At 40.4% G+C, this 24341-nt stretch overlaps 1 protein-coding gene across 1 annotated transcript in view; it reads left to right on the plus strand.

The window, feature by feature from the left end:
• Nucleotides 1–18: 18 nt before the first annotated feature.
• Nucleotides 19–24341, plus strand: part of RAB30 (RAB30, member RAS oncogene family) — an 81486-nt gene continuing 57163 nt past the window's right edge. The window contains exon 1 of the mRNA XM_059187765.1: nucleotides 19–247. The gene's annotated coding sequence lies outside the window, so the exon portion shown is untranslated. The remainder of the gene's footprint in view (nucleotides 248–24341) is intronic.

A 24341-nucleotide genomic window follows, 5' to 3' on the forward strand; every position in this document is an offset into this window, starting at 1 on the left:
ACAGAGGGATGATGTCATTGCAAAAACCCCACTGCATTCATTGTGCTACGGTCTATCCACCCCCCTGCTGCTGCTGGGCTTGCGATTGCCGCTTGCTCCAGCTGAGCTAAGAGTAACAGCAGCACCAGGGCAGGGACTGACTCCAGCCCTTGGACTTAGGACATCGCAACACGTTCACTTGCCTGCGTGACTCATTCGCACATCATTTCTGTTTATGCCTGGGGTGGGGAGAAATATCCCAAACCAGGTGAGTTGAAGTGATTTATTCAAATGGTTCTACCAAGTTATTCCTCCCGCTGAATTCTCAAGGCTTTCTTTTGGGGCAATGGGGGCGGGAGGACTGGAGAGGTGTTCGAAAGTGCTGCTAAGTGAAAAAGCTCTGTGCAATTTGGGTCACTGCAAAGACCAACTCTAGCAACCTTCCCCCGCGGGAGGACCGATTGCTGCCGATTCCCTAGTCGCAACTCCCCTCAACCTTTTTGAAGATTAGAGAGGGGGGCTGGGCTGGGAAAGATGTTGGGAAGCGCTCTTGGAAAATCAGAAAAAGGCAGAGGTGGGGGACTGCAGTCCTGTCACATACGGCCCCGAGTGCTGAGGTTTGAGTGGGAAGGGGTGATGCGTGGGGAGAAATGGAGACAGTGATTTCATGTGGTTGCACTACTTTAGAACATTCCTGTGTCGCTTGGGCAAGCACACGCTATTTATTTTTAAGATGAGCGTGCTTCTGAGTAGGTTAAGTTTTGTGGTGCTCTATTTTATGTGTGTGTGTGTGTCTGTGTCATTTGTCTCGCCTTTTCTGCTGATTTGAGGTGACAGTGTCCTTTACTGGTGCACTCCCTGCTAGTCAGAAACATTTCACGTGTCTGGGGAAGCTTCTCTTAGGCTGCTGGAAGGAGCATTTTTGTTAAGTGTTTTTCTTCTTCCCACTGCAGGATTGTTTGGAAGTGGAGCTCGTGTGAGTGTTTTAAATGATGTTGCAGTAGGCTCCTTGCCACTGACAATGGTACCATAATGAGCTGTCTTTTCGTGAGGCACAATCACCAGTCACAACTAACGGTTTGGAGAACGGATTAGGGAAACCCTGGTTCGTTCTAACGCATTAGGGAAAGGAAAAGTTAGAAGCACTGTTAACCTTCATTTGCCGTTACTGAAAGGTACCCGAAAGGTATCTTCTGAAAGGAAGAGTGATCCTGGCTAGGGGAACCAAGGAGCAGAGAAGTGGGGGTCTTTTGGTTTTGTTTTTGGGGGTTTTGTTTTTAAGTGAACTGACACATTTAATAGGACAGAAAGCATTCTGGCTTGTGTGATTTTGGCTCTTGTAAGAGTTATTAGGATGATTAGTGCAATAAATGTTACTTTGGGATAAACAGCTGGCTAACTCCAGAACAGATGGGGCCAGTCTTAGCCGAGAGATCTACAACCTTGGAAATGAATGGACTTGGGGTCAACCACACCCCCTCCTGGAATGTCAAAAGAAGGAGAAATGCCAAAGCATTTTATGCTTAACTCTAAATTGCCAAACCTCTTTATAGGCAGTTCAGAAATTGGGTGAAAGTCATTCCTGGTTGCCTTCTGCTGCCGAACACATTTTTTTCATTTTCAGTTCAGACCCTTAGCTCTCCAAAGTTGCAGCTGGGTGATGCTTCGTTAAATGCTGCTTGTTACTGAATGCAAAGGACAGTCCATTGTATGGGCTTTGTAGTAGAGTGATTTATTGAGATGCAATGAGCAGCTTTGGGATTTGGGGAAAGACTGCCTGGCTTTGCTTCCTTCTACTTCTCTGATGCTTACTGTCAATTCTCCTGGGTACCTTACCGTTTTTTGCCTATACCTTCCCTGCCCCACCCCTCTATGTCTGTTGAAGTTCTTTCAGTTTCTTTCCCTGTTTCTCCGTTTACAATTCTCACTTTTCCTCTGTTTCAAAATTTCCCTCTTCTCACCAATATGTCAAGTCACTCTAAGTCTTTTTCCAATCTCTGAATACCTTCCCCACCCCTTCTCTACCTCACCCAGAAACTCCAGGGTAAAGGTGGACTGTGTGAGTATTTATTCCAGAGAGTCCTCTTAGAAGCTTTGACTTTTTTTTTTCTTTTTCTTGCAGTGGGTGCTAGGCAGGATGAGCAGCAACAAGCCTGAGCCTTTGGTCTGCTCTGTCGTTTCTGTAATGGCCATAATTTGGCCTCAGCAGCTTGTGGGCAATGCAGTGTTGCAGTTGAGCCGATGTCACTGTAGTTTTCATTGGTACCTGTATTAAGGATGGAAATAAGTCAAGCAGAGAGAGTCAATTATCATATGGTTGCGCTTATTTGTGGAGCATAAGGAATAACACGGAGGACATGGGGAGATGGAGAGGAGAAGGGAGTTGGGGGGAAATCAGAGGGGGAGACAAACCGTGAGAGACTGTGGACTCTAAGAAACAAACTGAGGGGTTTGGGGAGGGTGGGAGGTTGGGTGAGCCTAGTGATGGGTATTATGGAGGGCATGTATTGCGTGGAGCTCTGGGTGTGGTGCATACACAATGAACTTTGGAATACTGAAAAGAAATTTAAAAAATAAATAAGAATTTTTTAAAATGCTTTAAAAAAAATAACTGCCAGTGCGTTAGCAATGTTTTAAAATGCTTTCTATGAGGGGTACCTGGCTGGCTCAGGAGAAAGAGCATGTGATTCTTGATCTTGGGATTGTGAGTTTGAGCCCCACGTTGGGTGTATAGAGATTACTTAAATATGTAAAAACTCAAAAACAGCAAGTGCTTTACACGAACTGTTCTCTTAATTCCTAAAGAAAAAGAAGACTTTGAAGGGCTTCTTTCTCATTTTATACTTTTTCTTTCCCTGATTTTTGCTCCGGTAAGTGGCGGGAAGGCCATCTTTTCTGTTGATTGCTGAGGAGCAATCCAGGTGGCCAAACTGCCCATTTGCTTTTTTTGAAGACACTTGGAGTGGCAACAGTGTTCCCTCTGGTGATGTCTTCTTTGTGGCTGAAAAGAATTTTATTTGTTCTCTAGAGGACAAAGGTGTGGTGGTGGTTGTGTTTAACTCATTTAATGCTTTTCCGGGCATAGAGAGTCTAATAACTCTTTTTGGTATGGAGGCAACTACTGTGACAGGCAGATTGAGAAGTTGTCTTTCGAAGCCTCTCTCTCACCCCCTTCTCATTCCTATTTTTCTTATTCTAAAATGCTCCGTCCCCCTACCCAAGCTGTTTAGTGTTTTGTGGGGACAAATGAGCTGAATGATCGGTTAGATTTGTCCCCATCACTATGTCTGTGACCTTGAATAAATATGCATTTCTTTTCTGCCTCTGTTTACATTTTTGCAAATGGATAATGATCCTTGCCTCTTGGTTTAATTGTTCGCATGGCATAACCTGCTACAGTTTGTTCCCAGCCCATAAACTTGATGACAAATATTAATTGAGCAGCTAGTGTGTTTTAAGAACTATGGATACATCAGTTGGAAGAGAAGCTTCCCAGGGTGACTGGGTGACTCAGTCGGTTAAATGCCTGACTCTTGATGTTGGCTCAGGTCATGAGCTCAGGGCTGTGAGATGGATCTGCCCTCGGTGTGGAGCCTGCTTGATATTCTTTCTCCTTCTCCCATTGCCCCTCCCCTTGCTTGTTCATGCACGTGTGTACTCTTTCTCTCTAAATAAATAAATTAAATCTTAGAAAAAAGAGGAGAAAGAAAGAGAAGCTTTCCCAGCCCTCATGGAGTTTCTATTCTAATAGAGAGACAATCATTGGACAAGTAATCATAGTGTGATGAATGTTACTATCAAAAGGGGATATACTATATAGGGGAATAGGACTGCCTCACTGGTACTTTCACCTTGTTTCGGGAAATCAAGAAAGGTTTCCTATGGGAGGTGGCACTTCAAGAAACTTGAAGAGTGAGTGGAAGTAATTTAGGTTGGGAATGAGAGGTGCTTGCAGGGAGACAAAGAGGATTTCTGACAAGGGAAACTGCATGTTCAAAGTACAAAAGGAAGAGTAGTAAATTGAAGATTTGAAAGGAGGTCAGTCAGTATATGGGAGCAGAGCTGGAGAAGAGAGGCCAGATTGGGCTGGAGAGGTGAGCAGAGTTTAGAGAGTGGGCAGTTTTCTGAGCCTCATGTGAATTTTGGTCTTTATCCTAAGAGCAATAAGAACCTAATAAAGGGCTTTGAATAGCTAGGTGAATTATTTATGTAGAATGATATGAAAAACATCATCTTGGCTGTTAAGTGAGGAAGAGATTGGAGGAGAGGATTGGCCAAAGTCAATGTGTAGAGGACAAGTAGCAAGTAATTCTCCTCGTCTATGTGAGGAGTAATGGTGGCTTGGATCTAGGGTGGGGGCAGAGGGCTTGGAGAGGAGGAAAGAGATTAGAGAGAGGCAAAACTTGAAGAATATAATTGATAAGATTACTGATTGATTGGATGTGGGGATAGGGAGAAGGGGGACTAAAGATGACTTGAATCTTTCCTTGAGCAACTGGGAATGCAAAAGAGAACACTGGAGAAGAGACCAGATTTTTGTTTGTTTGTTTAAAAAGGAGGGACTTTTAGCCATGTTCAGTTTGAAATTCCAGACAGACATATTATACAACTTATATGGAGTATGGGGCACCTAGGTGGCTCAGTCAGTTAAGTGTCTGCCTTCTGCTCAGGTCATGATCCCAGGGCTCTGGGATCAAGTTCCACATTGAGCTCCCTGCTCATTGGAGAGCCTGCTACTTCCCTGGGTGTGTTTGTGCTCTCTCTCTGCCAAATAAATAAATAAATTTTTTTTTTTAAAAAAAGTCCCATTAGGGACTCCGAATATTTGTTGATTGAATATATTAACTTAAGTCACTGAGTGTCCATTCAAAGGAAGTATCAATGCACTGGAAGAGGGTATTTAGTAATGAAAGTGTCAAATGTGAAACTCTTTTAACAAATTCATTAAAATGTATTCCTGAGACCTGTACCCTTTGAGGTGTTATATAGATGACTTATAGGAAAATTCAGAAATATTTCAGATCTGGTTTCTTTTTGGACTGAACTTCCTTTATTCAAGTTAGTTTCTCAAAAAATTATTTTAAAATTGTATAGAGTTCCTTAAATCAATGGGTCTCACACTTTTGAATTGTATAGGTAAGCAAAATTCCAAAAAATAAGGTAAAATTGCCTGAGCTGTTTTGACAATGGTTATTTTTCTATAGTAGAGATAGATTTTTAAAAAAATGACCCTTTCACTTTTAGACAATACTTTCAAAATTAACAATATATTGAGCTTTATGAAAATTCTCTACTTTGTCTTTATTTTTCTCATTTTGTTGCAGAATAGTAAAAAAAAAAATGAACAAAACACCAGAATGTTATAATAATTTATGGAACCAATGCCCTATTTTCTTGGCTGTGGTGGAAATGTGGCCCATCTCCAAATAAGAACACTTCCAAGTATGGAAGAATTTTGTATAGGCCATAGATAATTTATTTTCAGTTCCTTTTTTATAGTAATCCAATCACTGAAAACTAGATGGGTCTCTTCGAAATGTATCTAAGGTCACAGTTCTTATTTGTTCCTGGAGGATCCTCATGAAGCCCCTCATCCCTGAGATTATATTTTAAAGTGTGTGTGTATGAGAGAGAGAGTTCACATTCACATATTTTTCTATCACTATATGTGTGTCCTTGGGCAAGTTATTTAACTTCTTTAAATTTCAGTTTTTTTGCAAGATTGTTATGAGGTTTAAATGAGATAATATGTTTTAAGTATCTGGTACTATGACTGGTATAACTGATGCTCATAGTAACTGTTTTTAACATTATATTTATTTATTGGTTTAAATATTTTATTTACTGGTTGATCCTTGTTTAGTATCCATAGTGGTAACACAAAGAAAAAGATAACAGTATAACCAGACAACTGGAGGCAATGAGAAGTATATTTCACTGATGTAGAATTCTTGCCAGAAATGTTTAACCTAAATCTAATCATGAGGAAATAATCAGGCAAATCCAGATTGTGGGACATACTGTAAAACAGCTGGCCTGCGATCTTCTAAAATGTCAATGTCGTGAAAGACAAATAAAACAAAATAAAGCAAAATATATTGGGGACCAATCTAGATTAAAGAAGACTGGAAGTATGACAGCCAGATGCCACACGTAACCCTTGATTGGATTCTGGACTTAAAAAAAAAAAAAGCTATAAGGGACATTTTGGGGACAAATGGGGAAATTTGAATGGGAATTGCATATTAGGTAATCAGTAACAATGTTAGTTTTCTTGGATGTGATAACAATTCCATCTGCTTAGCCTGACATGCTATGGATATTGATGTCTAGATCAGTTGCCATTCCTGAATGTCGTCATTAGGAATGTCACACCAAAGCTAGAAGACATCAAGGGCTGCTTCAGAAGGTAGTGATTTTCTTGGTCCCTAAAGGTATTTAATTAGCCGACAGGCTATAATACCAATTACTGGGGATGTTGTAAGTGATTTTTAAATGTCCTTTCTAGGGGTGCCTGTGTGGCTCAGTTGCTTAAGTGTTCTACTCTTGATTTCAGCTCAGGTCATATCTCAGGGTCCTGAGATCGAGCCCCACATTGGCCTCCGCACTCCGTGTAGAGGTGCTCGCATTGTCTCTCAAATAAATTGGCCAACCCTTTTGGGTCCCCTCCCTCCTTGGGAGTTTTGGACTGCCAGATTGCTGTAACTCAATAAACTTATTTTCTGCCCATCAAAAAAAAAAAAAACCAATCTTTTTTTAAAAAGTGTCCTGATATTACTAGAGGTAGTAATAAAGATGGAGCACTAGCTGCTTTCAAAGTGAAGAGGATGGGGTGCCTGGATGGCTCAGTGGATTAAGCCACTGCCTTCAGCTCAGGTCATGATCCCAGGGTCCTGGGATGGAGTCCCGCATCGGGCTCTCTGCTCTGTGGGGAGCCTGCTTCCTCCTTTCTCTCTGCCTGCCTGTCCCTGACTTGTGATCTCTGTCTGTCAAATAAATAAATAAAATAAATCTTTAAAAACAAACAAACAAACTAACTAACTAACAAAAAAACGAAGTGAAGAGGAAAGGATGGCAAGAGGCACACAAATATTTATCTTAAATTTTTTTTGAGTCTAGACATAACATAGGATTAATCAAAATTTATTATAGGAATACACAATGTATTGGATAGTGGAAATTCCCCTTAATTCCACTTCACAAAGATAATCACTTTTCAGATTTTGATGTATGCTCCTCTGTCATTTTTCCTTCATACATATACTAATGATATTATCTATAATTCTGCTTGCTGTCTTGTAATATATTGTGAGCAGTTGTCCCACATATTTGCATGTCACTCTAATTTACCTATTTCCATGGCTGTTAGGCACCACTGCAATGAGCATTTGAGAACACATTTTTTTTTTGTGATGAATTTGTGGGAATATTTCTGTAGGACACATTTCTGGGGGTAGAAATGCTGGGTCAGAGGGCATCTCTTTAATTGCCCCCTGATTTAAATTCTTTTTTTTTTTTTAAAGATTCCATTCATTTTATTTGACAGACAGAGATCACAAGTAGGCAGAAAGGCAGACAGAGAGAGAGAGAGGAGGAAGCAGGCTCCCTGCTGAGCAGAGAGCCTGATGCCTGAGCTCAATCCCAGGACCCTGGGATCATGACCTGAGGCAGAGGCTTTAACCCACTCAGCCACCCAGGCGCCCCCTCCCCCCACCCCAATTTAAATTCTTATCAGTAGTCGTTGACAGTGCCATTTCTACATACCTTTGCCAAGTCCATTAGCCACTTGCACTGAACTCTTAATAAAGGAAAAAAGTTGTGATGGGTGAACAGAAAGTGGGCAAAAGTGGAATCACAGAGTTCCTGCTAGTTTTTGTGAAGGGTATGATAAGGTTAGTATGTAAATACTACGGAAACCTCTGGAAAAAAGAAATAAAAATACATAATCTCTGCCTACAACACAATGTGATATTTAAAAAGTGAACTGAAACAATAAAGCAGCCAAGAGTTTTCCCCAGAAAATTCTGCAGAAAATTTTTATTTTTGAGTTATGGTTAGCTTCACTAAAATGTGGACAGCATCAACCTTGGGATGAAAATAACCTCCTCTGCTCACTTCCTCTCCATGTCAGTCACACCACCACACTAGAAAGGGGAATTTAAGTTCCATTTTTTAATATCTGAACTAGGTGGGTAAAAGGCCTGATGGTTCATCTTTCTGAATATTGATAGAAGCAGTCCCAGAGCAGATTTTGGCATTTTTCTGTAGAAAAGGTATGAATTTAGGACTGGCCATCGAGGACTCACTGTGCCCCAGTAGAGACCCTGGGGGAAAGACTATGAGAATCACAAGCTATGAATTACTTCTGTTCTTATGGGGCTGGGTGGAGCCAACACAGATTTGAGCTCTGTGCTGTGTGGAAATTTATCTTTCCAAGTCTCAGTTTCTTCTCCTATAAAATGGGGGTTTTTGTGAGACCAAAATGAGATGATGTGAATGAAAGGACTTTGGCAAATGCATATGTACATAAATACTTGCTGTTGTTAAGGTGCTGCTGTGCCTGACTGGGCCACCTCACATCACTCTTTCCTTTAATTCCATTGGCATTTGTATTCCAAAAGACTTTTTAAGTCATTCTATCTCTTAATGTCTCATTGTTACTTCTTCTTCTTCATTGTTACTTCTTCTGTGAACATAAACTAAATGTGAGATTCTGTGCTGGGTTATCGGATAAGTCAGTAAAGATGAAACCATCAGGAGCCTTCCTTCTTCCCCACTTTTATTCTAGGAGACTAATATCTTTTAATGGGAGTCTTTAATAAAAGATGTTTTCCAAAGGTGTATTATGTATGCTGTTTTATAATCTCAAACTTAAGTGGTAGATTTTAGTTCCACTTTTTTCCATATAAATGAGGAAATAATTCTTAGTGAGGTTGAGTAACTTTTTTTTTTTTCTTTTTAGTTACCTAGTTTAAAAAAAGGTTGCAGATGGCCCTAGGTAGGTATTCTGGAACCAAAACCAAAAGCATCTCTGGCTGCTTCCTATTTTTGCCTTGCCTTCTGATCAAAAGCAAGCTTCATGAAGGCAGGACTGGCTGGTGACATTTACTTTGATGGCTCATTTTACCTTCAGGCACACAGGGAGGAGCTTTCCTTCCAGCTGTTGAGTTAGTTGAAGCCATGATGTAAATTATTATAGCATCTACCAGGTGCCAAATGGTTTGCATGTTTTATTTGATTTTTTCCCCCAAATCATTTTGAAAAGTTTCAGATATGTAGAAAAATTGCAAAAATCTTACAGTGAACATTCCATATACCCTTCATCTAGCTTAATTTGCTTTCTCTTACTACATCTGTGCATACACACACATACACACGCACTCCCCCCCCCGCCCCCCCCCGCCAAAATCACTTAAAAGTGAGTTGCAAACATTACAACACTGTATCTCTGCCCACTGGAGCATGTATCTCTGAAGAAATAGGAAGTTCTCCCATGTAACTGCAATATCGTTACATTGAAACATTGAAATTTTGAAGATTCCAAATCTGTTGCCTTTCTAAATTGGATTGGCCTGATTGTTTTTTCTTTATCAGACTCATGTTAAACACTTGTAGGAATTTAGCGTTGCCTGTTGTGTCCTTTTCTTTGTATCACATTAGGTAACACATAATGTCACTTTGTAACATCACTGGTGATGTAAGATTTGGTCATTTGGATGAAGTGGTATTGCCTGATCTCTTCATTGTAAAGGTACTTATTTCTCTTTCTAATACAATAGTCTGTGGGGTCATACTTTGAGATTGTTTGAATATTGTTCCTCTGTAATTTTTATCCACTGGTTTTAACATCGCTTGATAATCATGGCCTAGGTCAGTTGGTATCTATGAAAGGATGATTTTCTAATTCTCTCTGGATGTATTTTTTTTTTTTTTTTAGATTTTATTTATTTATTTGACAAACAGAGATTACAAGTAGGCAAGAGAGGCAGGCAGTGAGAGAGGAGGAAGCAAGCTCTCTGCAGAGCAGAGAGCCTGATGCGGGTCTCCATCCCAGGACCCTGGGATCATGACCTGAGCTGAAAGCAGAGGCTTTAACCTGCTGAGCCACCCAGGCACCCCTCTTTCTGTATGTATGACCAGGCATTTTCTGACAGATCAGCTTTCAGCTTCTTCTCTTCCTCCTCCCCCTCTTCCTCCTGATCCCCCTTTCTTTAAGCATCATCTGGATTCCTGGATTATTTTTTACCTGCAAGGTATTATAATCCATTACCAACCTTCTGCCTGGTTCCTCAGGAATTTTGCCCACTTTACAAATAAGGAAATTAAGACTCAGAAAATACAAGTAACCTTCTGAGAGTTACAGATAGTTAGCAGAGGAGGCCAGACGCGGAGCCAATTTTGATTAACTCTGAGGTGGTTTCTGTTCTTTTTTGCCTTGAGGCAGTCCAGGTATAAAAGATTATACGAGGAAATCAAGTTGGAAAGAACAAGCATTGCATTATTGTTGCTTATAGCAAATGATTGGAAACAACCCTAAGCATGTCAGGGAAAACAGGTTAAATAAATGGCTAAGTTCATACAAGGGAAAACTATTAAACCACACACAAGAATTGGGGTGTTCTTTAAGTACTGATATGGAAAGCTCTCAAAGGCTATATTAAATGAAAGAAGGAAGGTGCAGAAGAGTACATATTCTGTGAAAGAAGTGGGGATAAGAAAGTGCATTTGAGGGCACCTGGGTGGCTCAGTGGGTTAAGCCGCTGCCTTCGGCTTGGGTCATGATCTCAGGGTCCTGGGATCGAGTCCCGCATTGGGCTCTCTGCTCAGCAGGGAGCCTGTTTCCTCCTCTCTCTCTGCCTGCCTCTCTGCCTACTTGTGATCTCTCTCTGTCAAATAAATAAATAAAAAATCTTAAAAAAAAAAAAAAGAAAGAAAGTGCATTTGAATTTGCACAAAGAAACCCTGGAAGGATATAAAATAACAAAGTAGTTACTGGAACAGGGTTGTAAAAGTGAGTGGGGTGTGTGCTGTGAGATTTCTTAAGATTTACTATTTTATAAGGTTAACTTACAAGATAGCTTTATTGAGATATAATCCACACATCACAGAATTCACCTATTTAAACTGTACAATTCAGTGGTTTTTAGTATGTTCATAGAGTTGTGCATCACCACAATTTAGAACATTTCCATTATTCTAACAGGAAACCTTTTACCCATTAGGATTCATTTGTTATCTCCCCTGCCCCTGTGCCTTGCCCTCCCAAACTGCCCCAGGCAACCACTTTCTTGTCTTTACTTTCTATCTCTATAGATTTGCCTATTCTGGACATGTCATATAAATGGCATCAGGTAATATGTGGTCTTTTGTGACTGGTTTCTTTCATCAGCATGATCTTTTCAAGGTTTATCTGTGTTGTATTATGGATCAGTTCTAGTTTTATTACCAAATAATATTCCTTTGTATTGATATTCCATACCAGTTGATGGACATTTGGATTGTTTCTCTATTTTATTTTATTTTATTTTATTTTATTTTATTTTATTTTATAGAGGAGGGGAGAGGCAGAGGGAGAGGGAGAGAGAGAATCTTAAGCAGGCTCGACACCAAGCATGGAACCTGATGCAGGGCTTGATCTCACAACTCTGAGATCATGACCTGAACCAAAATGAAAAGTTGGATGCTTAACCAAGTGAGCCAGCCAGGCACCCCCTCAACTTTAAAAAAAAAAAAAAATATTTAAGTAATCTCTGCAACCAACATGGGGCTTCAGCTCAGGACCCCAAGATCAAGAGTCACATGCTCCTCTGACTGAGCCAACCAGGTTCCATGGCTTGTTTCTACTTTTTGACTGTTAGGAATAATGCTATCAACATGTGCATATAAGGTTTTGAATGTCCATTTGTTTTTATTTCATTTGCGTCTGTACCAGGAGTGGGTCAAATGCTAACTCTATGTATGAACTTTTAAGGAACTGACAAATTGTTTTCCAAAGCAGCTGCTACCATTTTACATTCCCTCCAGCAGTATATGCGGGTTCTATTTCTCTACATCCTTGCCAACACTTGTTATTATTTCTTCTTCATTATGACCATCCTCGTAAGTGTGCCACATTGAGTTTTGACCCATGGGAATGTAATACCAGTGTATTTCAAAATTAAAACAAACAAACAAACAAAAAAAAAAACGTGGAAATAAATGGCAGCTCAAGAAGAAAAGTTTCAGATGGCCAGCCAGAGGTCAGTTTGTAGGGATGGCCTTAGGGTAGGGATGGCCTTAGGGTAGGGATGGCCTTAGGGTAGGGATGATCTTAGGTTTTCCTTTTTCAGACAGATGTACTGATGCATATACATTTCCATCTTCTGCCTTTTAGTACCAGCTGACTTCTCCTCCGGTGCTCTCCCAGATTCATTGTCCAGAGAGGAGGCTTGGGTATAAAGTACTGCACTGCCCTCAGGATTTCTAGCACTTTAGAAACAGCTCTATGGACTCAGCAGCTAGGATGATGTCAGTTCTTAAGAGCAGAGAAGTATCAGGATTCTCTGGGCCATGATGTCCTCATACTCTTTCCCCAGTGCTCACGGTAAGGGCGTTAGAATGAGATGCTTTTAGCTATTGGTGACTGGTCTAGGAAGCAGTGGGATGCTTTTGAATAATTTTGAAGCCTACAAAATGCAGTCTGATTTTGTGTTTTGGTGCGTTTAAGCTGTGTGATCTTAGACAACTCATAACTTCTCCGAGCCTCAGTTTTTTCATCAAAAGTAGAGGAGACTACCTAGTCTAAAGTATCTCTTCACAAGATACTTAATAGTTAGAAAGTAGGCAAGAGTAACTTTACAGTGGAGAAATATGGCAGATACCACTTTTACTAGATGATTAAGGTTAATACAGTGTTGGGACAAATCATCATATGAGAATGACACACCAGTAGTATGGCATTCCTGCCCAAAATGCATAGCTTGAATCTAATCACAAGGAAATATCAGATAAATATAAATTAAGAAACATTCTACAAGTCAAATGGACTGTATTTTTTTAAAAAATGTCAAGGTCATGAAAGACAAACACTGAGGAATAATTCTATATTAAAGGAGACTAAAGTCCCATAGAAACTAAATACAATATATGATCCTGGATTGATTGGATCAGAGAAAAGTTTTTTTTCTTTTTCTCTCTCTTTTTATTTTAAAAGATTCTATTTATTTATTTGTGTGTGAGAGAGAGAGAGAGCACAAGCACATGAGCAGGGGGTAGGGAACAAGGCAGAGGGAGAGGGAGAATCGGATTCCCTGCTGAGCTGTGAGCCCTATGTAGGACTCAATTCTAGGACCCTGAGATTATGACCTGAGGCAGCCACTTAACTGACTGAGCCACCCAGATGCCCCCCCACCCCAATTTTTTTTATTTTGTCATAAAGGGCATTATTTTGTTTAGTCAATTGGTGAAATTTGAATAAGGGCTGAGATTAGATTATATAAGTATTAAGATTTATTTTCTGATTTTGATCATCATACTGTGAAGATAGAAGAATATGTCTTGAATTTTAGGGAGATACAATGTTTAGGAATAAAGTAATATCTATATCAGAAAGAATGGTAAAGCAAAGTGGTAAAAAATTCACATTTGGATAATCTGGGTGAAGGGTATGAATTATTACTAGTTTTTTAAAAGTTTTTTCCTTTTTAAGTTGAAGTCTGAAATTAATTAAAAATAAAGAGATAAGAAAGGAGGGAAGGAAGATGCCAGTACTTAGAGATAGGGTTGCTGTGAGGATTAAACAAGGCCCTGTATGTCAAGGCTCAGTGTGGTGCTTGTCACCTGGTAGCCTTCGAGTACATGGGGACATCCTGGGATGGGCAAGGCAGCCGGTAGCTCTTAGCTGTTATTGGGGAGCCAAACTAAAATTGACACGTGGTATATGGTGACAGTATTGTTCTGAATGCAAAATTGGGATTCATGGTCTGAGAAAGAATTTATTGATTTAATTGCAAAGTCTTACCAAAAAAGAAAGAAAGGAAGAAAGGACAAAATATATATATATATATATAGAGAGAGAGAGAGAGAGAGAGAGAGAGAAATAAAATATTTGGTTGCCCATTTAACACATTATCTCATTATAGTGTTAAATTTATCAGAAGTCATGATTATCTTAGGAAAGCTAGGGGTTATGGATCTTTTAGGCTATTTTTGGGCCAATATTAGCTTTTGGGCGGCTTCCTCTTCTTACCTTCTCTTTTTTTTCCTCTTCCCTCTTCCCCCAATTACACAATCAAGTTTCCGATTTTATCTGTGAGAGTCATTTGAATTAGCCATGTCAAATGTTAATTGTTTTGGCAGAGAAAAAGAATCTTGGACAAGCTTTTCCTTCTAAGACTCAAAAACTTATATTTCTAAGAGCTGACTTTGGAAGGAATGTTACTGGTCTGGAAAATTCGGATAGCAACCTCAGAAGGAATTCATGCCCTAGAGGAATTGGGAGTGGGGTGGGGAGCTCAATTTCCTTTGAGACAGATTGAAATAAATAGTTCTTTCTGAAATAGTAATAAAGATCTATTTATTTCCTTCATGTTTTTACTAAAAGCTTTAAAACATGAATTATGATTAAGTTCAAAATAGATTTAGCCCAGGCACCAAAAAAAAACCCTTAACTAATCCTGATTTAAAAACATTTATAAAAACTTGGACAGGCTGCTTTGCTGAATGACATGATCCTTACTATAACGTTTAAGTTGGCTCCTTTGATGTGACAGAATTTCCAGCTCATGAGCTGCAATTGTATAGCTCAAGACTCCACATTAAGTGATACCAATCCAGAGTCATTGTTCCTGCTGTGGTAGGGTCTTTCTGTGTTGACTGTTACCTGCTATAAATTGTCTGGTCTCAGAATTTTTCGTGTTCTTTGCTTTTAAAGGTACCATGGCCAGGAAACTAAATGGCATGTTGATATGTGCAAGCTTTTTTTTTTTTTTTAAAGTAGTCTCTATGCCCATCGTGGGGCTCAAACTCATGACCCTGAGATCAAGAGTCACATCTTCTACTGACTGAGCCAGCCAGGTGCCACCAAGTTACTTTTATTATAGAACTTAATAATGATAATAATAATAGCAAACATTTTTTATGATGTGCCAAGTGGTGTGCTACTTTCCATAAGTTACAGCATTTAGTTGTGGTGAAACCACATGAGAGATCCAAAGCTCTGAGAGCTGAAGTAACATGCCCAAGATTATATGACTAGTAAGAAGCAGATCCAGAGCCAGAAATCAGAGCTGTCTGACTGCAGAGCTTGTGCTTTTCTGCTGTGTGAAATGCCATTTTGCAGATTGGTGTGGAAGATGATTACTTTTTCGCTTCATCTGTGGAGAAGAGTCCTGTCTTATTTACTTGATGGGTATTTATTGAGTGTCCATCACATGTTAGTCACCTACAGAAGATTAAAACCCAGGCTTTGTCATTAGGAAGTTCACATTCGGTTAGCCTGGGTGGCTCAGTGGGTTAAGCCTCTGCCTTTGGCTCAGGTCATGATCTTAGGGTCCTGGGATTGAGCCCTATGTGCACAGCTCCTTGCTCAGCGGGGAGCCTGCTTATCTCCTGCCTGCCATTCCCCCTGCTGTGCTTGTTCTGTTTGTCTCTCGCCCTCACTCTCTCTGTGTAAAATAAATAAACAAAATCTTTAAGAAAAAAGTTCACATTCAAGTAGAGGAGATAAAACAGTTTCCTCCCTATATACGCATGTTCATAACAGAATTATTCACAATAGCCAAAGGGTAGAAGGAACCGAAATGTCCATCGGCAGGTGCATGGATAAGTCAAATGTGGTATGTACATATGGTAGTATATTACTCAGCCTTGAAAAGGAAGAAAATTCTAACACATGCTACAACATGGATGAATCTTGAGGACATGCTAAGAGAAATAAAGCAGACACAAATGGATTAATATTTTATGATTACACTTATATGCGGTTCCTGGAATAGTCAAACTTACAAAGACAGAAAGAATGGTGGTTGCCAGGGGCTAGGGGGAGGGAGAAATTGGAGAGTTGTTATTTAATGTGTATAGAGTTTCATTTTTGAAAAATGAAAAAATTCTGAAGATTGGTTGTACAGCACTGTCGATATACTTAACACTACTGAACTGTACACTTAAAATGATTGAGATTATAAATTTTATATTACATATATTTTATCCCAGTTTTAAAAATGCAGACAGATATCCCCCCCCCGACATTATGTGATGAAACATTAATTAGTGCATCAAGAAGGACTGATGAAGTCATAGGACTTAGAGATTCTTTCTAGACGGGGTGGATCAGGTGAGGCAATGGAAGATGGGTCAGATTTATGTAGCATTGAGGAAGGTGGAAAGGGCAACCCAGGTGAAGGGAACAGTGAACAAAGTTATAGAGACTTGGTCCTGCTTAAAGATCCAATTCTGGCAAGGAACAAATCTCCAAATGACTCTGTAATTATGGGTGTCCCAGCCACCTTGCATGTGGGCAGAGACTTAAATGCAAAGTCTAAACCAGGTCCATGAAGTTGTGGTATGCTGGACAAGGACTCATTCATGATTCATTCAGTCAACATATATTTAGCACACAGTGCCCATGCTATGCTAGTCACTTTATATATGCTGGCAGATGTAGTAGTCCCAACAACTCTGAAGTTATTAATAGCCCTAATTAACAGATGTAGAAACTGTGACTCAGAGAGATGAGGTAACTTGCCCAAAGTCACATGACTGATAGGTGGTCGAAGTAAGACTTTGCCTGTGTAACCCATGCTGCCTGTGTCCACTAAGTTACACTTTCTACTCTTGGGGTGAGTGTGAAGTGATGTCTGCCTTTCAACTCACAGTAGAAGTGGCATGTGACTGCTACCACTTGTCATCTTCTTGCTGCTTTTGAAACTACCTTGACAGCTCTGAGACTCTGCTTCCTTATCTGTGAAATGAAAACCTTGTATTGAACTAGATTATTTCTAAGTCTTCTCCCAGATCAAAAAACCCTATTTATTCATTCTTTTATCCATCTATCCATCGATCCAACAACAATCTGGTATCTATTATATAATGGGTACAAGCTGATGGGTGCTGGGACTGGTAATTGAGATTTGACAAAACACGGTTCTTGCCTGAAAGGAGACTGTGGGCCAGGGAAGGAGATGAAATGGATGGTTATTGTACAGTATGGCCATAGCACTGGTAAGGGTGTATACAGAAGGCTGGAGCATAGAGAAGGGGCATTTGTCCCTGCCTTGGATAAGAGGTTGTCAAGAGGAGAGGAAGTCATCCCAAAGACCAGGAAGGTAGTGAGGAAGACTGTAAGAATCTCATCCATCCTGTTGTTCCAGTGGTTATAAGCACAGTACATATTTATTACATTTAGTTAAGCTTTGTTGACTTTAAAGGTCCTTTTGATTTTAAGCCTTGTGGAAAGTTTAGTTGAATTTAACAGTTAAGTGCAGCCAAATATTGATATTCATCTCAAGCTGGTGACCCAGCTTGAGAATTTGGAGAAAGATTATAAAGTTGAAGAGAGACCTAGGAGTTAATTTTTTTTTTAAAGGGAATTTAGGAAGCATGGGGTAGCCTCGTAAGAGACTTAAGGGCCCAGGGTTAATTTGAGGTGTTCACAGCTGAAGTCATAGATGATTATATTTCAAAGAGATGAGTGAAATGGCTAGCATTGTATAACACATGTGATTCTTTCAAGACTACTAAGGACTGGTGAGTTGCTAAGTATTAGAATGATTAAGTATCAGAACTCTAATATCAAGGAATTGAAATGAGGGTTGGGTGGGGGAAGTTAAAAGAGCTAACATTTAGTGCACAGCTAATACGTAAAGGCATTGTGCTATGCCTTTACGTTTATAATTTTGTTTTATTCTCCCCACAGTCTTATAAGGTAGGTGTTCTTATTCTTCACAAATGTGGAAACAGTCTCAAGGAGGTTTGACTTGCTTGTCATAGCTAATAGGAGACAGCAGGGACTCAAGTCCAAGTTTTTAAAATTAAGGCCTTAACCTTTTCTGCACAAGCTTCTTCAGGTTTCTGGGTTTTGTATTTCTTTTTTTGGAAAAGATTTTATTTATTTATTTGACAGAGATCACAGGTAGGCAGAGAGGCAGGCAGAGAGAGAGGAGGAAGCAGGCTCCCTGCTGAGCGATGCAGGGCTTGATCCCAGGACCCTGAGATCATGACCTGAGCCGAAGGCAGAGGCTTTAACCCTGAGCCACCCAGGTGCCCCTGGTTTTTGTCCTTCTGGAAAAACAGCACCAGGGCACAGGGCTTCCCTGTCATCCTTGGAGCCTAGAAAGTGGTGATATTTAGGGTCGACCAGCTCTTAAAAATATCCAGCATACTCAAGGACAGCTCTCCCAGCTTTCTGTATCTTCCTTCTGAAGTGGTGGGTCACCAGCTCGAGATGAATGGCTCTTACTAAAATACTGATTCCCCCTCCCCACCCCTTTTTTGCCTTTCCCTGGTAATTTATGAATGGCAATTTCTCTCTTAGAAGTGGCTCATCAAAGTCATCTGAGAAAATGCTGTTTGAAGCCAGCTCAGTTTGTGTATTTAATCCCTCTCCTTCCCCAACAAAGGGTCACTTCACATCATTTGCCCCGGATTCTGTCTTTGGGGTCCTGAGAGAGCTTGTTACCAAGCTCCCAGAGGCCTCCAGCTCTGAGGTTCTGACAGGATCACATAGAGGTCTCCACTATTAACCCCTTATGTTTCTGGCTCCTTCTTCATCTCTCAAAAGGTTTCCCCACGGGCATAAGCTATGGTGTCTTCTCAGGGAGTGTTTCCCCAGCTTATTTCGGAAGCAGGCCAGGCTTTTGGCTCTGGGCCTTTAACCCACTAGAAAGTTCCCACATGTGGCTGCACGAATAGCAGACTGTCCGCCAAATGGGTTGATGAATTATGGTAGTGGGGAAAGGTCTCCAGCAGGCTTTTTCTCTGTCCTGGTATTCCACAGTTTGGGCTATAGTGACATGGACAGAGGATGTGGTGTAAAGAGACTGGAGCTCAAGTCTTGGCTCAAGGCATAAATCTTGGGGCTGTGAGACTTGACCTGTTTGAGCCTGTGTTCTTAGCTCCAAATGAAGGACTGATGGCAACCCTAGCTTCGTACTGTTGTTGTGAGAGGCAAATATCTCGATGTATAGTATTGACGTAGTGTATAACAAGCCCATAGAATGTATAACAGATGTCAGTGCTTGTTGTTATAAAACAAATTTGGCTCAATGAGAGACATTTCTGGAAACTCTCTGGCCCCAGTTCCTGGCAAATCTTTTCATTGCTCAAGTAGGCATGCATGGTATCATTCTCGTGTTTGTTTTTGTAATCTTTTCATTTATAGTCATAAACACTCCTAGAAGCTTTGTGATTCTTAAGTATTTATCTCTGAAGACTCTGGTCAGGGTTGTACGCTCATACCCAGAGCTAGTTGCCTCAGAGTAATTATTTGGATTCTCAGAGCTGTATGTGGATCCATTTCCCAAGAAATCCTGGGACAGCAGAGCTGGCTGTGTATGATAAATGAGGTTTGTCTTGCTTGCTAGGATTCGGATGGTCTCAAATACCTAAGGGTATTTGAGAGTAGGTAAACCCCAAAGCAGGACTATTATAACTTCGTGTATGTTTCTGGTAATGAGATGAGAAGAGTACCTTACTGTAAGTGGTTTGAGTTTAGAGCTAGAAGCCTTTGGAAACTGACAAGTCTTGTGTATTGTCATAAATTTGTTAGGATTATTACTCTGTTGTGAGAAATTTTCTAGGTATTCCTCAGACACTTGGGGATTGTTGCTTACTATATTCTTGCCATTTCAGATGGTTGTATTTCATTCTTCTTGGCTATGTTTATCAGAGCTCTTTGAATTGGTAAATGAGGGGCACCTGGGTGGCTCAGTGGGTTAAAGCCTCTGCCTTTGGTTCAGGTCATGATCCAGGGGTCTGAGATCGAGCCCGGAGTCAGGCTCTCTGCTTGGCAGGGAGCCTGCTTCCTCCTCTCTCTCTGCCTGCCTCTCTGCCTACTTGTGATCTTTATCTGTCAAATAAATAAATAAAATCTTAAAAAAAAAAAAACACAGCACAAAACCAGAAACCCATCCTTTGAAATCGCACAAGGTATATGCCCAGGGGTGATTTATGGGTGCACGGAGAAGGAACATTAAAGGAATAATTGTTGGCTGTTTATTTTGGAAAAGTATGTGTACTGAGAGCAGAACCAGGGAGGTTTATTTTCTTTTACCTTCCTCCAACTTCCATTAGTGTTAATAGGATCATATATTCTAGACTTTACTTGGCTCATTGCGCTCACATGAATGTTTGAATTGTTTTGGTATTGTATATGAGCAGCAAAAGGGAAAGAGGAACAGAATGCTGAAAGCTAAATTATTCTATATACCTTATTTTGGATGGGATTTATTCTCTTGAGACCATTAAAATTATCTGATTAGATTATTCTGATCGGTACATCTAGACAGCTTTATAATTTGTTTGTCTGAAGTGGTTTGTTCAGGGGATGGCTGAATGTGTTTTGTATTTGGTGGAACAAGGTGAGTCTTAATGCGGGTTATCTAAGCTTTGGGCCATCACAGGTGTCGCTGTTATCCAAAGGACCCATGGAACTGCGTGTTCCCTTGGGATAAGTTGACACTGGGGGCATTTGTTAGGCCATGATTTGATACACACTGACCCAACTTACCCTCCTGGTGGTAAGGGATTCAGTTCCTAAGGTTGCTGCTGCAGATCCATTTATTCAATTAAGCAAATAACAACTGAGGTCCTGCTGTTCCTTGGGTATTGTTTCGGTCTTAGAAATACTCTGTGTGAGGAGCCAGAATCAGACTGCTCGGAGAAACCCTGTACAGTTAGAGTGCTAAAATTTCTGGGTTTGAAGGGACCTTAGAGACAATCTAATCCAGGATCAGCAAGGACCAGAAAGTAAATGTATTTGATTTAGGGGGCCATATTATGATCTCTGATGCAGATCATTCTTTTTTTTTTTTTTTTTTTTTTTTTAACTATCATTTAAAAGTGTAAAGGTCATTCTAAACTGAGGTGGGAGACATAAGCTGGATTTGGCCCATGAGCCATAGTTTTCCCACCCCTGATCTAACACATTCCCCCTCCCCTTTTTTAATCAAAGAAACTGAGAACCAGGGGGTTCTCTGTACAACCCTTCCCACCACCACCAGCAAGAACACATCTAGTTCTTGACCCTGCTCAATTGTTGACCTTTAATAAAGGATCCCCAGAGGTTCAGGCCCACAACTCAAATTGCCTACTTATGTGGCAAATACATAGTTTTGGTCCTGAGGGAAGAATGAATTTAATTATTCAGTAAGTCATTAGGTGCCTGCCACATTCCAGGCACTGTGTTTGGGACGGGTTGTAAAATTAGCAGGACAAAATCCCAGCCTTCCATCAGTTCAGGCAGGTATGATGCCCAAATGACAGCCTGTGGAGACCAGGAGTGGGTGTCTTTGGAGCAGCGGAAGGCACTCCTTCCTCAGTATGTGGGATGCTTCCATGGGTGTATAAATGAATCCACTCATTCATGTTTGGAAGCCACTACCCAGCCTATAGGAAGGGGAAAGAGACTTGGCTTCCTCCATACTTGCTTATTTTTTTCTGTGGGGACCGATACCTTATGATCCTATGTATGCATGGGTGGGTTATGAGATTAAAGGAACTAAGGTGAAAAAGGATAAAGACAGTTTATCTGGCACTGACTTTGTTGTACCAGTTTATCCAGTCAGTGGCACTGAGACACAGATGAAAGCATGAAAGATCAATCAGAGAGCCTTTTAATATTTTCGAGCTGGAAGGGATTTTATAGGTCACTTGGCAGTACCCTTTCATTTAACAGATAATGAGCATGAGGCCCAGAGATGTCAGATTTCTTACTGTGGGTCGCACGCTAATTCATAGAATCTCAAGAGTTCTAAAGGCCCATAACAGATGGAGTAGAACTCTCCAAATAACAATAAAGAATAATAATCAGAGCCAACATTCTTGAAAGTTTATTGACATGCCTAGTAATACATATTAACCTCATTTAATTCTGACGATAACTCAATGTAATTGGGGTAAGATTACCATCCCCGTTTTACAGCTGAGGAAACTAAGCTGGAAGAGATTAAGTAAAATGTGTCCGAAGTCACCCAGTCATTAATAGTAGAGCCAGGATTCAAGTACCAAGCTCAAGGGCTTAACCTGCTCAGAGCCCTTTACTCCCACTTAACTGCGACAACTGAATGGGAGCTCAGTGACTGAGGAGACCCGTGCCAGGTCTGTGGATGTCTCATCTTTTGGCCAGATGTATATGCTAATATGCAGATGTGGGCCAGGAAAGCCTGTTGCTCTGCAGCTGTCTTTATAGTGCCCCAGAACAGTTTTGAGAATTAATGTGCACAGTAGAATTCTGTTTCAACATCAGAGTTCCCTTGAAGACAGAGAGCCTGGTTGGTAATTGGTTTCCCTGATTCTGCCGAAGTTTGTGGGGAAGACTCTCTCTGCATGTGTTGCCTTCTTCCTGTTGCGCAATCATTTAGGTTTAAAATCGTAGTTTCAGGGGCACCTGGGTGGCTCAGCAGGTTAAGCCTCTGCCTTCGGCTTAGGTCATGATCTCAGGGTCCTGGGATCCAGTGCTTCATCGGGCTCTCTGCTTGGTGGGGAGCCTGCTTCCTCCTCTCCCTCTGCCTGCCTCTCTGCCTACTTGTGATTTCTCTCTGTCAAATAAATAAATAAATAAAATCTTAAAAAAAAAAAATTGTAGTTTCAAACTGTAGTGTGAGGCATCCTGGGGTGTGTGGGCCAAAGAACTGAGGGAGGCTGTAGGAAAAATTGGGCATGGATTTGGCTTTGATCCAAATAATGTCTAAAACAAATATCTTTTGCTGCATTAATTTTTTAGTTCTGATAAATGAGAACAACTGACTCATTAGATGTACAGTAACTGTGATGCTTGTGATGTTTTCTTTCTGTTCTTGCAGAAGTTGAATGTTTTTCTCACCTGACAATGGTAATACATGGATTTAGTTGGAGGTTTTTTGTTTTTTGTTTTTTTAGCCAAACACATATTTACAGATTTGTAGAGGTTATTCTAAGAAAACCCTCTACCTAGATTACTGTTTTGTTTATAAGGAGCACTATAGGCTTTCTTTGCCATTCATTCATTGTAAGCAGGTTTCTCTATATGGCAGAGGAAAGCCTGGGTTCTTAGATTTCAGCTCAGAAAGCTATATCCTTTGAACCTAGGCCCCTGGGTTGGGATGTATAAGTCAATACACAGCACTGATAATTGCTGCATATCACTTGGAGGAAGATCCAAATTAAATAAAGAAGGCTTTCATTAGGTCATGAAAAAACAGATTTAGGCTCTCTTGGTAAGAATCTTGAGGGATTTTGCAGAGGGAAGAGATGTAATACAAGATAGTCTTCTCATTTGTAGGCTTTGAGAAATCCCTTAAAATAGAGAAACACATGAATATTTGTTTTCTAACAGAAAATAATTCAAAGACCTGCCCATGTGTCTTGCCAAAGCTTTTTTTCTTTTCATGCTTCAGCCAACCCGCCAGAAAATTTTTTTTCTGATTATATCAGGAAGAAATCTCACTTAGTGATTGCACGCTGTTAATACCTGCTTTATTTTTATTTTTTTTTAAAGATTTTTATTTATTTGCGAGAGAGAGCATACAAGTGGATGAGGGAAGGGGCAGAGAGATAAGCAGGCTCCCCTCAGAGCAAGGAGCCTGATGCAGGACTACATCCTAGGACCCTGAGATCATGACCTGAGCCGAAGGCAGCCGCTTAACCAACTGAGCCACCCAGGCATCCCTATTTTTAAGAGTCTTGAGAATATCTCACAACCTACCATTTGTCTAGTTATTTCTCTGTTATTATATACAGGTTAAACTTTTTTTTTTAAGATTTTTATTTATTTATTTGAGAGAGAGAGAGATCACAAGCAGGCAGAGAGGCAGGCAGGCTCCCCGCTGAGCAGAGAGCCCAATGCGGGGCTCAATCCCAGGACCCTGGGATCATGACATGAGCTGAAGGCAGAGGCTTAATCCACTGAGCCACCTAGGTGCCCAGGTTAAACGTTTTTGGCAAGAATTCTAAATAGCTCATTTTGTTAGTTTATCCCATTATTGGTGATGCTCAATGCAAATAAACATCTGGCTAAAGTGGGGTCCTGCCAGATTTTGGAATCATAAAGGTGTCATTTCCTGGAGATAGATTTGCATTAAGTTTGGTACTAAAGTTCTCCCAGATATGTTAACATACATTTATTTTATTTTAGAAGGTTTTATTTATTTGAGAGAGAGTGTATGTGCATGAGCATACAGGGGAGGTGG

The sequence above is a fragment of the Mustela lutreola genome, chromosome 1 (assembly GCF_030435805.1).
Source record: "Mustela lutreola isolate mMusLut2 chromosome 1, mMusLut2.pri, whole genome shotgun sequence".
Classification (NCBI taxonomy): domain Eukaryota; kingdom Metazoa; phylum Chordata; class Mammalia; order Carnivora; family Mustelidae; genus Mustela; species Mustela lutreola.